Here is a 16,488-nt window from a genome sequence, read left to right on the forward strand (position 1 = left end):
AGAATAAATCATATATGTATTGCAGACACTACACCACCCCTTCCCTCCATTTATTTATCGGAGACCAAATTTGCTGCCCCTTTACTCTACCCTTTTTCCCCCTCCTAGCATAAATCGAGTTTTCTAAATTACAGCTGTGTAACAACTTGGCTAACCATTGTTGCATCGTAGGGGGTGTTCTATCCTTCCAGGCCGTAGCAATACACAGACGAAATACTGCCATCGCTACAAATAGAAAGTATTCCTGATTGCAGCAAGAGATCTCACTTAAGACCCCCAGCATAATCAGCTCTGGTGTTAGCTTAACTTTCACATTTAAAGACCTGTCCATAAATACCTCCATGGCTTCTAAGAGGGGCCGCAAATCTGGGCAGGTAGCAAACATATGAGTTGAATCGCCCTCCGTGCTGTCACATCTAGGACACGTTATCCCCTGTGTTCCCCCCCATTGAGCTATTTTAGCAGGTGTATAATACAATGTGTACAAGGTTTTAAAATGCTATGCTTGCAAAGCTGATGAGCAGAGGATTTCATGACCCAGCTGTAGTGATCTCCCGAATATCCCCTGTGGTATCCCTATTCTGTTCATCTATTTCAATTCAACCTTTTCTAGATCATCTTCTCTGTTCTTAATTAGCTCCGCATACAACCTTCTGATTGTGCAGCCTTGCCCCTCCTCAATGACCTGCAATATCGTGCTAATTACAAATCCATGTGCACCCCCTATCTTGCCCAACAAGAAACTTCTTGCCAGTTGATATTTAAAAAAGCTTCTTGAGTTCATTCCAAATACCTCTTGGAGTACAGAGAATTGACGTATACCCTCTGGCCCTATGAGATCCCCCACCTTCTTAACCCCCAATCTTTCCCACTCCCCAAAAATTGCATCCCCGAAAATATCCTGCGGAATTGTGGGATTATTAGCCAATCTGGTGTGAGCAATAAATCTACCCAAGCCAAAACTCTTCTTGAAGGCCCTCGGTTCAGTGTGTTTCAAAAACACATTCTCTGCCTCCACTTCTAGAACCAGTCCACAGATTTCCGTGGAACCCGTGTGGTGTTCTTGCTCCATTTCTGCCCCCCCCCCCAAGAGACCTGTCATTTGTTGTAACGCTGCTGCCCAATAATATAGTTTCAAATCAGGCATGGCCCAGCCCCCGCGATCCCGTGGTAGCGACATGAATCTAAGAGCTCTTCTTGTTTTGCCGTGGGACCAGATAAAACGATTAAATATTTGTTCTATTATTTTAAACCAACCAGCATTAAAAAATAAGGGGATTGATCTGAATAAATATAAAAACTTTGGAAGGAGATTCCTTTTCACAAAGTTCACTTGTCCCACTATGGACATGTGGATATTATGTACCCTGTCTAGGTCTCGTTTAGCCTTGCTTATTATCGGGTTAATGTTCAATTCCACCAGTTTATCCAGGTCTGCAGTGATAGACACACCCAGATATACCTCCTCTGCCACCACCCGTGGATCTGTGCATTCTGTATGTGCATTGTGTATGATTTGTGTTTTAGCTTTATTCATAGCATACCCCGCCACCTGAACAAATTGATCTGCTTCTATTTCTATCTCTCTTATAGCCTCCGTGGGTGTGGGTGAGATAACTGCCACGTCATCCGCGTACGCTAAGACTTTGCCCAGGCCCATCTTTGTTATTATTGGCTGTATACGCTCATTTTGTTCTAATTTAGAGATTAGCGGATCTATATACATTGCAAACAATAAGGGTGAACACGGACAGCCCTGCCTTGTACCACGTGAAATTTCAATTGGGCTTGAGCGTCCCGCGTTCACCCTTATGCATGCAGTTGGAGCCCTGTATAATGAGTGTATTGCTTTCACAAAACTTTCCCTGCACCCTGATTTCCTCAATACAGCCCATAAGAACTCCCAAGCCACGTGGTCGAAAGCCTTCTCGGTGTCTAAAAGGAGAACTGCCATGGGACCCCCTTCCCCCCGTGCCATCCCCTGGGCATCAAATAGAGTAATTACTTTTCTGATATGTTGTGTAGTGCCCCTGTTTGGAATAAACCCATGTTGGTTCTTACTGACCAATCCTCCAATTACCCCAGAAAGTCTAGTCGCTAAGGATTTAGAGAATATTTTAACATCCAAGTTTTTTAGGGTTATTGGTCGATATGAACCTGGTTCGGCGGTGGCTTACCCTTCTTAAGAATTACTATTATATCAGCCCCCGCCCAACTTGCTGGGACTGATGCACCTTTCTGTGCCTCATGTATTGTATTCATTAAATCAGATTTCATTGTCTTAAAGAACACTTTTTAGAATTCTCCTGGTATCATATCTGGACCAGAAGCTTTACCAGAAGGCAAACTCATCATGGCCTCCTGAACTTCATCTTCGCTCAGCGGTGCCCTCAACTCATCCCTATCTTCCTCAGCTATTTCTTTGATTGATATATCCTGAAGATATCTGTTTATTCCCCCTGGTAGTATATAATTTATGATAAAACTGTCTAAAGACCTCCAAAATCTCAGCTCATCCGAAACAATATTGCCTCCTGTATCCTGTATTTCCCTAATTACTCCCCTAGCTACTCTCTGTCTAGTTCTTACTGCGAGAGTATGGCCCACTTTTTCATTGTAATCATAGCAGTTCTCCCGTCTCGTATCAAAGATTTTAGCTGCCTTTTTTTCTATTCTTTCTTCTGCCGCCATCTTTACTAGCATAACCCTTAAGACCTGTTGTTCTATGTCTAGTCTATCCATAGTAGCCTGCCCGAGCTCCCGCTCTGCCTCTACCACTGCTCTCTTTAACTGTTCTGATAGATCCCTTTCCTTTTTTTGCTTAGCCAAGCTATAGCTCAGCGTCTCACCGCGGGCCCCTGCCTTGTAGGCGTCCCAAGCATTTCCTGACGTGGTACTACCCCTATTATTGTCCCAGAATTCTTTTATCCATTCATTCATGTGATTTACATAACTTGAGTCTACCAAGAGCTCCTTTTCAAATGTCCAGGTCCTTTCTTGTCTCCTAAAGCCTTCTCCGCTAACTGTCAGGATAAGTGGGTTGTGGTCCGATACTATACGTGGAAGTCTCTCTATATGCAGGTTAGAAAGAGGAAAACCAGATGTGAAATAATAATCTAACCTGACACAGATCTTATGCGGCGCTGAGTAGTAGGTATATCCTGGTTCCGATGGCTTTAACTTCCCCCATACATCACTTAAGGAATTATTACTGGCCATCCTCTGAATTGCCCGGCAAACTCTTTTTTTCCTGCCTAGATACTGTCCGTTCATATCCAGTCCTAGCCCCACAGCTCCATTTATGTTAAAGTCGCCGGCTAAGATTATTTTTGGCGCCCAAGTTGCTAGCTCTATATCCAGAAAGTCTATTACTTCTGGAAACCTCATCAGATCATCGGATCACGGAGCACTGAAGGAGGCTCACGCGACTTGCCTGACACCGGAATGATCACCAACGACTTGCCGGACCCGCTGCCCGGGTCCCGCTGCGCACAGAGACACCCTGTGGGGCGCAGAAGGGGAGCCCTATAGCCAGCAACACCTTTGGTCACCGGCGGTTCTGCGAGCAGCCTAGCAGGGACTCCATTGACCAGGAGTCCCTGCATGCTACACCTGTGGCCGCTCTCCCTGCCGGCAACGCCCCCTGCCCTGCCCTATTTACAGGGCAGAGCATCCGCTGCGCAGGAGCGCGCGGGAGCGACCAGGGCGAAGACCGGGCAAAGAGTGGGCCGTTTGAGGCCGTTCGAGTACGGCAGAGTCCGGCCCAGGCCCACCCCCCCTGGCCGTTTGGAGGTACCTAAGTTAGGCGGCGCGCCACACCATACAAACCTTTGCCTCTTGATATTGTAAGGACGGATTAAAAGTAACTGTGTGATCTTTCATTCCACCTACATCTTATAATGCCCTTAAGGTCAGGTAAAGAACGCACAGTCCAAATCCACACCACCAAGGGAGTCGTATCAGGCCCCCTTGACGCCTTCATTACACGGGCCACGGGGATATTGGAGAAGGAAATTGCCATGGTCGAAAAAAGACTCTCGCTTGACCTTATCAGCGGAAAGCGTTCATCGCTGGGGGGACTAGCTACCATTACCAGCCCCGTAGCACATGCCGCTTTCAACTGTGTCCAAACCTCTTCCACAGACGCTATCGTCCATCTAGAAAGCGTGGGGGTGAGCCCAACTGTTCCTATCCTGGAGGAAGATGGGTATAGTACAGATGACTCTCAAGCTAGCCAGGGGGACGATTTACAGACTAGCGGGGGCTTGAACCTAGCCAGTTATCTGGATACTTACCCCTTAACGTCTCTAATACTGTTGTCACCGCTGATTCTCCAAACACAAACACTGACCTTAATACCAAAAAGAGAAAACAAGATTCTAGACTGTCGGGAGGAGAGAACGAAAGATCCCAAAAATAAAAGATGCCTCAGATAAAGGGAGTCAGGGCTCTGAGCATCCTTTTGACACACAAAATCCCTCTGCGTTTTCTAATATGTTGTGCCCTTCCCTCACTACTTTGGGCTCTTCAAACACCTGCCCTATGTGCCTTAACAGTGACGAAATACTGTTAGTAAAAATGGAGGCCATGTTCAAAACTTTATTACTACCTGTTTTGGAGCGGACAAGGCTAATGACCTAAAAAATTGACAGCATGGAGGCTATAATCAACTCAAACCATGCTATGCTACAAAAATTATCTGGCACTAGTCACATAGGAGTTAGCAAAACACAAACAGCCCCAAAAAACCTAGTCAGTAATAATATGGCAATGAGCAACTCAGCCCATAACAAAACATCAAGGCCAAATACCAATACGCTCACAGGGGGGGGAGAAGCAAAAAGCCACATCCTCTAAACCACCCACGAGTACTATAACACAGGCATCCAAGACAAAGGTTATGGACAAACACAATTCCTGTGGGCAACAAAGTATAGGGCCACCCCCACAAGTTAAAATAAACCCTGCTCCCCCCCCCATCCACATAGAGATACAGCTGGCCAACGCAGTAACACCAACCATAGGGAGGGGAGTCACAGAAGATTTACCACCCCTCGCGCCGATCTACCGGTTGAAGCAACTCAACACACAATAGTCTTGACAGGTGTCGCCCCACTAAAACCTGGCAGCAAGGAGTCATATGGGGATCTCCGTAACAAAGTAATCTTCTGGTTAAATAAAAACCGACCTTTACCCCCCTCCTCACCTACTGAAATATTATTTGTAAGAAGAGTGGACTGGGTGGGTCATGGGACTAAGGATCTGGAGGGAGATTGTATTTTGATCTCGTTCAAGGACCCATGGGTGGTAGATACCATTCGAAGAGAAGCAAGATTTGCTAGACAGGGGGATGTCCAAACTTAGGGCCTATCGTACTTTTACCCTCATAGGCAAAGACCCATCCAACCATATCCCACCATCGTCAGCCCCCAGCTATAAGATACCCCTTGGCATTAACCCCTCTTGACCGCCAACGCCCATTCCTCTTTAACCACTTTGGCCCCCTCTTCGACCTTGAGGCCATAGATTGACTTCACACAACACCTAGTGAGTCTTCCCCTGCTAAAGTAGTTGGTCACGAGCCAATAGGGTGTAGCATGGAGACCCCGCATCCAACTGATATCTTAGATGCACTTGGGGGAGGCCTAGAGACTAGGGCGTTTAATCTACCTGCACCCAAAGATGATCAAGAGGCTATGATAAATGTTGATTCCATGGATAATGCTAAGCTCATGGAGAACAAGAAGGATAGGGGGCGTAATCAGGCACCTATTCTAGTTTCATCTTTGCAACCTCCCCCTGTGGTTCCAATCTCTGACAACTTGAAAATCTTATCCTGGAATATCGCAGGAATTAAGGCCCGCATGTCCTCTGCAGATTGGCTGGAATTTGTGGATAAATTTGACATTATTTTGCTCCAAGAAACCTGGGCAACTGAACCAGTCTTTAAGTTGGGCTATGCTAATTTCTTTAAACCTGCGATTAAGGGGGGTAAAGGGCGTGCCTCAGGTGGCTTAATGATTTGGGTGAAGCAGACATTGGGTCTTTATCCAGCAGAGCTACCTGTTCAGCACCCGGATCTTCTTTTAATCAAACTGAGTAAGGCTAATCAACGGGATCTGTACATCTTCAACATATATGCCAGAGGTATGCCTGGTGGCCGTAGCCCGCCGTTGTTGAACGTTATCGACAACAAACTTGTTGAAATGGGCAGTGGGAATGTTACCATCTTAGCGGGAGACTTCAATTGCACCATAGAGCCATTGTTTGATATGGGGGACAGTTGGAGCTCGGCTGAGGATGCTGCTTGGGACATTCCTGATCTAATAGTTGATAAAATGGCTAAAGCAACCGAGGCGGCAGTGAACTGGATGGCCCTTTGCCTAAACAGGGGATTCCGAGCTTGTAATGGCCGCACAAGTTCGGATAAAGAAGCTAATTGCACCTTCGATAATGGCCTAAGGCCGAGCCGCATTGACTACATCTTGTTAAAACTGGAATATTGGTCCTCACTAGTAGACATGGTAGTAATACAGCGCCCGGAAAGTGACCATAATCCGCTGTTACTATCATTGAAACTGCCAGATATAAAGAGACTAGAGGAGCCCACCACCTCACAAACAGGGGACGTTTTGTTAACCAATGACAGGAGGAGGTTGAAATGGTCCCGGATTATGGAGGATGAATCCTTATGGGACAATGCTAACACAATGGCCAACAATGTGTACAATGACATGTTAAAAATTGATTTGCTGGGGGGAAGTCCGGACTTGGCAAACAATGTTATTAATCTCCACATTAGTTGCTTTGACCATCTAAAGTCCCTATTTTCCCTCCCTTGCCGGAGTGCTTCCATCAAAGCTAATTCCCTTCCCCAGAAATGGTATAACAAAAAATGTAGGGAGGCCCATTCTGATCTTATTAAAACTATTAAATCTCGTGACATGGTTGCAGTCAAGGCGGCGAGGCTTCATTATAGAAAAACCCAGTGGGAATCTAAACGGGAGTGGGAGGACAGGTTTTGGTCAGATCTCTTGGACGCCTCCACCTCGAACAATCAGAAAAAGTTTTGGGATTTAGTCAAGTGGGGGAAGGATCCTGACTCGAGTACCCCGGCTAACCATGTACCCCTAGATGAGTGGGTAACATTCTATTCTGCCCAATTCAGAGCTGATAATTCCAAAGCCTTAAAAACACCGGGCACCACACCCCCGTCACACACCCACGGGGAGAAACTCATTTTTTCAGTATCAGAGGCCGAGCTGGCCTTGGGCTTGACCCTGCGAGGGAAAGCTCCGGGCATGGATCTCATACCAGCGGACCTGTTTAAATCAAACCCAGCCTTCTGGCTTATTTACATAACCATGATCGCTAACTCATTAGCTAAAGGAGCCACGATCCCAAAATCATGGAAGGGAGCTGAGATAATTCCCATATTCAAAAAAGGCGATGGGTCCAAGCCAGGGAATTACTGCCCTATCAGTCTCATTGATTCCATACAAAAAATCATCGCACGTATGGTCTTGGGACGGGTTCAGGGCTGGATTGAATTTGAGAACATATTATCCCCTATGCAGGCGGGCTTCAGATCAGGCATAAGCACCATTGATCAGGTGTTTAGACTATGCCTGATCTATTGGAAAGTGGTCTTGCTTGGCGGCGGTACCATCTTTGCTGCATTCATTGACCTAAAGTCCGCCTTCGACCTAGTGCCTAGGGACAAACTGTGGGGAGTGATGGAAAACTTAGGTTGTCCACCAGAACTACTTGACCTCATAATTAAATTCCATGAGGATAATTATGCGAGGGTGAGGTGGGGAGGCCAGGGAACAGTGACGGAAACATTTCCCGTAACCAGAGGTGTCCGTCAGGGGTGCGTCCTGGCACCAACACTCTTCCTCCTATTCATCGACCAAGTGGTGAAATTTTTTATGGACACCCCCACTGATGCCCCAATGTTGGCTGGGACGAGATTCCCACTGCTCATATTCGCCGATGACACCCTACTCCTCTCTAGAACACGCAGCGGGCTGCAGCGGGCTTTGGACCGCTTTGAGGAGTTTTGTGCCATTAATAACCTTGCGGTGAATGTGGGGAAAACAAAGTTCATGGTTTTTTCTAGAAATCATCCTGTCCGGAGCTCTGTGAGGTTGAATGGAGTTAATCTCAAGCAAGTCGAGACCATGACCTACCTGGGGGTTACCCTTGACAGCCGCATGAGATGGAAAGATCAAATCAACACTCAACATCTCAAGCTTGCACGGTTAACGGGCTGTCTCATAAAAGAGCAAAAGAGATCTACCACCAAGCGGGTTCTCCCAGCTCTCAAGATCTATGACGCCAAAATTACTACTGCTATCCTATATGGCGCAGATCTTTGGGGCTACATGGATCTCCTTAATCTTTTTAAAACCCAATGTAAGTTCCTACGGAACCTAGTAGGCTTACCACAGTCGACTCCATCAATCCCCCTTTGCCTGGATTTGGGGTGCCCACCGATCAACGAGATGGCTAGATTTAGGTTGGTGGCCCTTTGGAGGCGAATATGGACCTCCCCTGACCTGTCTCTATTCGCGAAAGAACTAGCAGAAGTCAGGTCAATCAGTGGATCTGGAAAAATCCCATGGCTCCAAGCTGTAAAAACCATCCTCATGGATATGGGCTTAGAACAGCTTTGGATATCTCCTTCATCCAATGCTTTTCCCTCCAAACAGGAGTTTAAAGCCTCGTATTGGGCTTCTGTTCGTCTAAATCGAGTTTCACTTTCCAGCAATATCAGCCTCACGGGCAGGTTTCTTACATTCAAGTTAGACCTGTCCCGTGAGCCCTATTGGGATGTTATAACCAAACCGCTGGACAAGAAACTGTATCATCAGTTCAGAGTGGGTGCTTTGCCTTTGAATACTTTTGTAAACAAATGGTCTACGGGGGTATCGAATTTCTGTAAAGGCTGCCCGGGACAGAAAGAATCAGAGGGTCATTTTCTTTTTGCCTGCCCCAGTTATTCAGTGCTGCGAAAGAAATGGTTAAAACCACTGTTCCAGCGTTTACCATTTAGAAAATCTGCCGATGCCATCTGGGCGCTAAAGACTAATACCTCTGAGGTCTTTGTAGTGAGTCTAGCTAAATATTTGGGTTGGGCCTGGCTCATAAGGTTAAAACATATGTCAAAGTTGCCAGAGCCCACCCATAGTGCTTCATAAAGTGACATATCCTGTTTATTGCTTAAAATATTTGTTTTTCACTATCTGCACTTTTTGCACTTTAAGCATGAAATGGTTTCCCATTGATTGACATGACTCGATATGTATTATTAAACCTTCATGTTTTTAATCAGGTTTCTCCCCCTAGATGTTTAATACTTTTTCTTAACTTCTTCAAAACCAACTTATTTAAAGTTATTACTGTGTGGTTTAGATGGCTTGTCTTAGATGTATACAGTCTTTGCCCACTAACGTTTTGCATCTCTTTCTTTGCAAAACGTTTTTTAAACTTACTGTTTTATTAATGTAATATAATGTGTCTTTTATGATTTGTCAAAAATCGAAATAAAGACTTGAAACCTGAAAAACCTGAACCTATTACTTCTGGATCATCCTGTGTAGAGCCATATACTGAACCTAGTGTGACCCATTCCTCCCCGATCCAGCATTCTATCGGAGCCCACCTCCCCCATTGGTCTTCTAGCTTTTTCCTTGTCAATGTGTCAAACCTCTTAGTTAAGATGGCCACCCCCCTATTCTTTGCGCCCTGCTTGGAGTAGGCTAACACACGGAACCCTAATTGTTCGAGCCAAAACGTCTTGTTCTCCTCTATATGAGTCTCCTGCAAACAAAGGTAATCTGCCCGCGTATCCTTAAGCATCAGTGCGACTTTCTGCCTTTTGCCCTTATCATTGAGGCCGCACACATTGAGTGTCAATATCTTAATATTGATGTTAGCATTAGTATTAGTGCACATTCCAGCTAGATATAATCACTTCAGTCATAACTTTCCTTCCTGCTCCTGACACAACATTCACAGCTCTATTGGAGTTCCACATGACAATCAAATGCATCCGCTTGCCCCTGATTAAACCTACCCCTGTCCCTCGTCCTGTGTTCCCCTGAATAATGAATAATGATTCTAATCCCTGTGCTTGCCAGTCTTTTGAACCCCAGATTGTTTTTTTCAATGTTATCTTTCCAGAATTCAAAACCAAATGTAGACAATTGTTCCTAAAATTTTGCAGAATATATCTGTTTTGTATTGGTCAACATATTTTTCATTCCTGTCTTATTCACATTTCTTAAATAAAATGTTTCTGGATCTGTGATATTAAACCCTGAGAAGTATGGAAATTTCTCATAAAATGTTTTCGAGCTGCCTTTTGGTGGTGTTGGACAATGTTCCCATTGATTATAAGTAAAAACATTTCTAGGTTTTGCAGATTTATGCAAACAGTGGTGCCCATAATGATTGAAGCAATACATTTCTTCATAATCAGATTAACCTTCCAAATAATCATGATCTGTAAATTTTGCTGACATTTCTAAATCAGACATCATATTATTAATAGTCTCAAAGTTCCGTTCATCAGAGAAAGTGCTCGGTGAGACAAAGTCACTTAAAGAAACCTTGAACTGGTGTGGATACTTCAAGAGTTCAACCGGGCCATAGATGTCGTAATCAGTAGCGTCCCATGCTACACCACCAGGTATAGGAATGGCTGTGATGTTTACTGATGACAGGTCTCACATGAGATGACTTGTGAGGTTTTAGGACCAAGTTGATTTTCTGACTTGCTGTGTCCATTGTACTGTATTTTCCATCAATCACTCTTCCCAAGCTTAAAACCAAAATGAGCCAGAGCAGGAGGAAATGTACATCTAACACAATCCACAATGCAATCCATGGTGAAATCAGATATATTTCTCCAAGTTGATGAAAGAGTTCTGTTATTTTTTTCTTTGAATGTTTTGTTTGCTGGCTTTTCTTCATGTTCACTGGGATCTTCAGAAAAGTCATTGAAATTGATGAAATAGCCAGAGGCAGTTCTGTAAATTGTTGGAATCGCATCAGGATTGTTATTAATCTTTTTTGTTGCTTCTTCCTTTGTCATTTCAGTATAGTCAGAGGCTACATCATTGTAGACAGGTGTTTCTTGACGGACTGCTATTTGGGTTTCAAGAGGCACAAGTTCCATGGCTTTGTTGCATAGTCCTTTTTTATTCACTGCAGGTTTATCAAATGTGATTAGTCTTTCAGTTTGAACCTCTTGAATTGTAGCAAGGTTTGGTCTTCTGCTACATCTTGGGAGTCCACTGGGCCTACTACTTATTATTGGCCACATGGTTGTGGTTTTACCAGGTCGGTTGATAAAACTCTGTTCGCCTTTTTACCAGCAAGGGATGGTACAACTACTGATCTTGTTCCGTTGATTGCTAAGAGAGGTACTGCTTTTCTGTAAGAAGGCCCAAATTCCTTCTTCACCGCAATCTTTTCTGTGACCAGATCCCCAATCTTTGGAATCCAGACAGGTCTTGCTGGGACAGGTGGTTTTTCTTCAGTGGCCGTTGGCTTTAGCTTTGTGTTACTCAGACTTCTTCTTGTTTCATTTAAGTCCTGTAAAACAGCCAAACGATCTTTGATATCAAAGGTTTTTTGTTTCACTACTGAAGTCTGACTATCGAGGTCTTCGATTATCATTCTAGTACCAAACAAAAGTTCATACGGAGTGATTCCACCCAGAGAATTTCTTGGCAGATTATTAAGACTACGCTGGACATTTATTAGATGTTTGACCCACCCATCATCCGAACCTAATACCCTCGCTGTTATAGATTGCTTTATGTCATGGTTTTTTCTTTCCACTACCGCATTACCCTCAGGATGGAAGGGACTAGAGTACCGCAATGCAACTCCTAAGCTGGCCATGGCCTCCTTGTAAGCACGAGAGCTAAACGCAGGACCCTGGTCAGAATGTAGCGTGCCGATTGCGTATGTGCCGATAAAGACTCGCAAATCTTTTATAACACTTCTGGCGTCAGCCGAGCGCTGGGGCCACATCCAAATGAATCTTGTGCAGGACCATGATATATTTATAGTTACTGTCCCTTTGTAAGGGACCACAGTGGTCCAGGTAAACAAACGCTAATGGTTTATCTGAGATCAGTAGGGGCGTCTGCGCAGGCCGTTTCACTGTTGATACTTTCATTTTTTGGCATATTTCACAGTCTAGAACATAGTTTCTAGTTTGTTTCCTCATGCGCGGCCACCAATATCTCTGTTTTAATAAAGATACTGTGGCGGAAACACCTGCGTGCGCAGAGGCGAGCCCTTCATGCGCTGCTAAGATTAGCCCTAACCTATGTTCCATGTTTGGGATTGCCCTATCCCCCACTCCAGGGATTTGAGCAAAAGTAACATTGTTTGCATCAGTTTTATATGAGTACTTTACTGGAAAGCCTTTCGGGACTGTCCTACCACTGTTTTATACTGAAGCAGTGACAGCTTGCATTATTTCGCTGTCTATTTTAGTTTTTGAACGAGTGATTGCAGCTACGGAAGCTGTATGGACGGCTGCCTTTGCGGCTTCATCATCCAATGAATTCCCTGAAACTTGAACGCCATCCTGTTGATGACTCAGTGTATGGATCACGTGAGTCTTTTGTAGTTCTTTCTGTAAAATAACTACTTGTTCCCAAAGCATTTTATGCTTTATTGTGCCACCTTTCGCATCTTTTTAAAAATATATATTTTTATTGAGTTCTTGGCAAAGATTCAACAGCATAATGATTACAAAATATCCAAGAGATTCACAATCCCACAACTGAGTCTGAGCATAATCAACAACGGTGCATTTAAATCCCCCAAATAAGTACATAAAGCATAAAGGATTATATTTAAACATAAACATTATATTCCAAATATCCAGCGCCGACCAGTATCTCAGTCAAAAGTCTTTCCAGATTTTAGTAAATTTACGTAATGCTCCCATCCTTTTTGCATACAAATATTCACTGCTCCTAACTCTCTTAATTTTTTGAAAGCACTCATCCACCGTTGGAATTATTTCTGTTTTCCAGTATTTACGAATCAGAGATCTGGCGATTTCAACAATAATATACAAGAGCTTCACTAAGGAATCATCCAAATTAAGCTCTGGGTCAACCCCAAGTATAATTAAATTATTATAACTAACAATCGTAAAATGTAAATATTGAGACAATATAGAAAACATATTATCCCAAAATACCTTAATTTTGGGACAAGAGGCAATGATATGCGACCAATTAGCCAAATCCGGTTGAGTGCATCTAAAGCAAGTAGGCGACGTATTACTATACATTTTTTACATGACTGCAGGCGTGTAATACAACAGCCATTTGCTAAAGAAAAGCATACGTCTCTAATTGGCGCCTCTAAGAACTCTGAAGTTACATTTATTTAGGGTTTTCCAGGATGTATCCTTTAAGTTGAAGCTTTCATGCTTTTGCCACTTTTTAATCGCTTTGGCACTTATATCCTCCTCCCTACTTTGCGCCAAACTTTTCCTCCATACTCCCGCCCTCTTGAATACTGGGGACCAAAAAAGATCATTCGTTAAATTGGAAATTTGACTTATCTGTGTTATGTCTATATAGCCCAATAACCTGTAAAGTACCACGTATGAGCCCATAAGAAGAAAATTTCCACGTATTAACATAGCCATCTCATCGAGAGTCAGCCAAACTCCATTTTTAATAAAATTAGATAGGTTAGTGAACCCGAATCTAGCCCAATTGCGTATAGTATCTGGTTCTAATCTGGTCCCCATTCCAAAGACAGCCTCTCTTAATGGAGTTGCTAAGGTCAGGAGAGATAGTGAGTACCTTTTCAGCATAAAATCTTGCTTTTTGAGAAGCCAGCTCAAAGTCTTATATCTGACTAATTTGGGAGATTTAAAGATCGAGAGTGGAGAAGGAATCTTTGTTTCTTTACAAATTAAATCAAAAAAGAAATTAATAAATAATACATCTCTAAATGCTGGATATTTAAATCTAGAGAGATACTGTGCAAAATATGCATAGTAATAATCTTTCAAATTTGATAAGCCCAGTCCACCTTGTTCCTTATCGGCGTACAGGGTTTCTATAGCTATTCGTGGGGTCTTTTTAGCCTAAAGAAAGGCTGAAAAAAGGGATTCAACTCTTGAGAAAAAATAGCCAGGAAGGGAGCAGGAGATGGTAGAAAACAAAAAATTGAATAGAGGGAGTACTGACATTATAATTAATGCCACTCGGCCTAGAATGGATAAAGGCAGTGCTTCCCATCTCAAAAACATATCACGCACTTTCCGAATTAAGGGCTCAAAATTCAGCATATATAAATCACGTACCGAGGATGTAAAGTATACCTTAGATATCTTTTGGGTTTATTGTTAATACATCTCTGAATATCTGGATCAAAACCGGATTTTAATTACCGCATACTATAATCTCGGTTTTCCTTTTATTAATACGGTACCCCCCCAAGGCCTCAAATTGTGTAAAAATAGAAAAAGCTTGTTCTTGCGACTGCATCTCAGATTTCAATAATAGCATGATATCATCCGCGTACAGTTCAATCTTGTCCATACCATCTATAAGCGGAGATATATCTTTACTTTTTCTTATTGCAGAGGCTAAAGGCTCAATAAAAAAAAGCAAAAAGGGTGGGAGAAAGAGGGCAACCTTGTCTCGTCCCTCAATGAACTGCGATTGACCCTACCATCGATTTATTGATAAGAATATGAGCTTTTGCTCCCTGATACAGATTTTTAATTAAAGTAATAACTTGAGAAGGAATACCAAAACAATATAAAATGAAAAAAAGAGTGTCCCAGACTACTAAATCAAAAGCTTTTTCTGCATCTAAAAGAAGAACTAAAGCTGATACCTTACGTGTGTCAAAAAAATCTAGTGCCTCTACTAAATAATGTGTGCTAGTAAGCAATTGAGGGCCGGTGATGAACCCATTCTGGTCTGCATGAATTAACTGTGACGCAACATCATTAAAGCGGATAGAAAGCAATTTTGTAATAATTTTGTAGTCTGAATTCAATAATGTTATAGGCCTGTAAGAGTTTGGATCTTTTGCTTCTTTTCCTTTTTTCAAAAAGCTGACCACTGTGCGATCATAGAAGGAGGTCGGAATCATATCCCCCTGAAGCATCGAATTTACTAATAAAAGAAGTACTTTAGAAAGACAACTAAAAAATGTGAAGAAAAATTCGTCCAGAAGTCCATCTGGACCACAGGCCTTCCTACGTGGCAGATTTTTCACTACCAGCTCCAATTTGCTAATAGAGAAAAATGACGCCATTACTTCTTGATCCGTGTTGGAAAGGGAAGGAAGGGAGTATTTATCTAGAAACTCATTTAAACTGAATTGATCCATGATATGAGAGGAAGAATAGATGTTCTCATAATGGGACAACATAATTGCCCCTATTTCAGCCTCATCTGAGGTATCTAATCCGGTAATTGGGGATTTTAAAGATCGAATCAAGTTAGCTGCGGCTTGTTCTTTTACTTGCCATGCCAAAAATGTACCGGTGAAATTACTGTGTTCATATGTTTTTTGGCTTTGCCTGCAAAAGATTTCCTCACTTCTTAAAAAGTAGTGAGCACTCAATTCACGTTTTGCGGCGCTTAATAGATTCTGTATCTCGAAAGATGGATTATGATTCTTTTGATAAACTAAAGCCTGTATTTTTTGCTGTAGTTGATTTTTTGTATCTCAAAATATAGCTGCTTCCCAAGCATCCCTACTTATGACGATGCCCCGGATAAACGCTTTTAGAGAGTCCTATATAATATGAACGGGGGATGTCCCCATATTTCGTTCTAAAAACTCCTGGATCTCAGCCTGAACAGACATAACCCAGGGTTCATCATACAAATAGGACTTGTTAAAAACCCATCGTTTCGCAACATTGATCTTTTCATCCAGCACAACTTCAAAGACAAGCAGCGCATGATTGGAGAAGCCATTATGTAAAAACGGATGGTCCCGACTATTAAGTATTGAGGAAATGAGAAAAAAATATATACGAAAAAATAACTTGTGCCTCCCCGACCAACACGTGTATTCCCTTTTGTGAGGATTTATTAACCGCCAACACTCTGCTAGATCAAAAGTCCGAATATTGTTCAACTTTGTCTAAAAAGATTTGGGTTTAGACTGCTTTTTCCCACCCAGGGTTGAATCAAGTTGTGGCTTCATCAAGATATTAAAATCCCCTCCAATAACCAGATCTCCGTCAACCATAAGAAGAGACTGAAACATTTCTTCATATATTGCAGGACTATCATTAATAGGAGCATAAAAACTCACAAAGGTAATAGATGATAGTCTGTTCTTAATTTTACATTTAGCCCAGCACCAACGACCCCGATTATCTGCTTCAGTTTGAATTATTTCCGCCTCTAGTTTCTTATTGAAAAAGAGTGCAACCCCCACTGCGACTCTGAAAAAAAGCAAAAC

Source organism: Lissotriton vulgaris, chromosome 5 (genome assembly GCF_964263255.1).
Source record: "Lissotriton vulgaris chromosome 5, aLisVul1.2, whole genome shotgun sequence".
In the NCBI taxonomy this organism is placed as follows: domain Eukaryota; kingdom Metazoa; phylum Chordata; class Amphibia; order Caudata; family Salamandridae; genus Lissotriton; species Lissotriton vulgaris.